Source organism: Nanorana parkeri, unplaced genomic scaffold, assembly GCF_000935625.1.
Source record: "Nanorana parkeri isolate BGI_ZX_2015 unplaced genomic scaffold, ASM93562v1 scaffold740, whole genome shotgun sequence".
Taxonomy (NCBI): domain Eukaryota; kingdom Metazoa; phylum Chordata; class Amphibia; order Anura; family Dicroglossidae; genus Nanorana; species Nanorana parkeri.
Genome location: NW_017307008.1, coordinates 486,133 through 488,684, shown reverse-complemented (window position 1 = coordinate 488,684; position 2,552 = coordinate 486,133). Strand labels below are relative to the sequence as shown.

General features: G+C 41.4%; 1 protein-coding gene across 2 annotated transcripts in view; it reads left to right on the top strand.

Moving 5' to 3' along the window:
- MID2 (midline 2) overlaps positions 1-2,552 on the top strand; it is a 104,798-nt gene that overhangs the window by 49,665 nt on the left and 52,581 nt on the right. The window lies entirely within an intron of this gene.

The following is a 2,552-nucleotide window of genomic DNA, read 5'->3' as shown; positions in this document are numbered from 1 at the left end:
CAAATGAAAAAATTGTAAAAAAAGTCCCAAATGATCAAATAATACAGTTTATCAATAAAATTACAAATTATAAAATTATTAATAAAATGCATGAATAAAATGACAAACTATAAAATGATATTAAAATGTATAAATAGAGTTGCACTTTATAAAATAATACAAATTCTAAAAACAATTACAAATGAAATGTAATTAAAATGTTTATATTTTTTTAAACATGCAGCTTTCACTAAATAATTCCTGGTGATCCTGCCATGAAGGGCCCAGGTCATAGAGAATCCCAGGTCATGCACAGCAGCTGGGAGACCTTCTAGAAAAGGTCTGTTCAGCCAGAAGAGCTAAAACCAGGCGGTCATTGAGAATCCCAGGTCATGCAGGGCAGCTGGGAGACCTTCTAGAAAAGGTCTGTTCAACCAGAAGAGCTAAAACCAAGAGGTCCCGGATAATCCCAGGTCATGCAAAGCAGCTAAGAGACCTTCTAGAATAGGTCTGTTCAGCCAGAAGAGCTAAAATCAAGAGGTCATAGAGAATCCCAGGTCATGCACAGCAGCTGGGAGACCTTCTAGAATAGGTCTGTTCAGCCAGAAGAGCTAAAACCAAGAGGTCCCGGATAATCCCAGGTCAGGCCCTTCCTGTTATGGGGTGAGAACGCTCTGTCCCTGTCTCCCAATTGTGCTCCTGCATTGTCACCCTGTCACATGGGCTTACAATGGAGAGTAGTGGCCATTTTATCACACATTACAAAGACATGGTCCCTTGTTATCACCATCAGGAAGCCCGCCCTGAGAAATGCCACGCAGCCATCACTGGAGTGCATGTAGGCAGGAAGTGGCTGCAAGGGGGCCTGTGGGAGATTGGGAGCAATGACATGTAGCAAAGGGTTATGAATGGCAATTGTTTATGATACGTGGTGCTTTGCTTTAGCAAGGGAAATGTCATTCATTTCGGGTTTATATCTACTTGCGGTTTATTGTTAAAACCATTCTGAGCTCCAGGACTGAAACGGGGGAGATATTACACAACTGTAAACAGGAATTTGCGCCAGGATTGCAGGAATGCATTTATTTTGTGTGTCTGCATAGTAATGGGCTGTGTCAGCTGTCTACCAAATTTCCAACTGCATCAATAACAATGGCTTTAAGATAACAAACGCCATCGATTCGGCCATCGATTCCGCCCTATGGCAGAGGATTTTTCTGACAGCACTTAACACTGGCCGGGTTCCTGGAGAGCTGCGAGGAGGTAACACGTTGGCTTTTCATCGACAACAAATCAGACTTGTAAAGCAGAATTGATTAAAGTACAATTAGAAGCTCCAATTATAGCGGCTCGTGTAGGACAATTCAGCTCCGGTCTCTGACCTTTTCACGCATGGACGGAGACGGGAGCAAGACAGATGCGGATGACACGAGTCCAACATTATCTGTGGCATCTGAAACTGATGTGGTCTAGATTGGATGTAACCACTGATCAATACTGCCTGGAAATAAGGCTGCAGACAAAGCCAAGCGTGATGGGTGACTAGAAGGAAAGAAATGTAACATGTTCTTCTATGCAATCGTTCTTTTGTTTTAAGATTCGTTTTTTTAAAATGTATTTATTGTTATCATTAATATTATTGTAATAATAATACAAAGAATAATCGTTACTAAGACCAGAGTCCAGTGCGTTACTAAGACCAGAGTCCAGTGCGTTACTAAGCCCACATATACCTATATAATTAGCATAAAATGTAAAAAAAAACCTATATATATATATATAGTGTTATCTTCATTTTAGATGTCAAAAGGGTTTTGTGGCTCCCGGTGTTTTCATTTTTTGCGGGAAACGTGTCCAAATGGCTCTTTGAGTGTTTAAGGTTGCTGACCCCTGCTGTAGACCTACATCTATCTAAAGCCTTGGTTCTCAACTGGTGGGTCGCGACCCCGTGCTCAGTGGGTCGCCACGTGCCTTCCACTTTTCTAGGTGAGAGGCTCCTCAGCCTCCCCCTAGCGCAGCGCTGTCAGTTTTCACACCGAGCAGCCATTCAATATATGCTGCTCGGCACCAAGTGTAAGCTTGAGGTGGGGTGGGTTGGGGGTATGGCAGCGAGGGAGCTCCATCCATACATGTATTGCTTATAGCTCCCTCGCTTGTCCTGTGGAGGTGCCTGGACCGGAGTAACATCAAATTCTGGTTCCCGGCACCTCTACAGGCGCGTATGGGAGCTGTACAAGCAATGCACATATGGATGGAGCTCCGTCACAGCACAGCAGCCCACATTGCAGTGCGACTTGGTTCGTGACTTAATGACCGAGGACAAATGTGGGTTACACAAGTTGAGAACCACTCATCTAAAGCATTTATATTTACATTTGACTTTTTTTTTGTTTATTTCTTTAGTTATTATTTAATTAATTTTGATTCTTAATTTATGTAATTAATATTATTGTTACTCTTGTTAATTTTTATCTGGTCTGAGTATAGATATACGTTTATCTAAAGCGTGTTTATTTTTGTGCTTACATTTTTTATTATTATTACTTGTATTTTTATTACTTGTATGATTATTA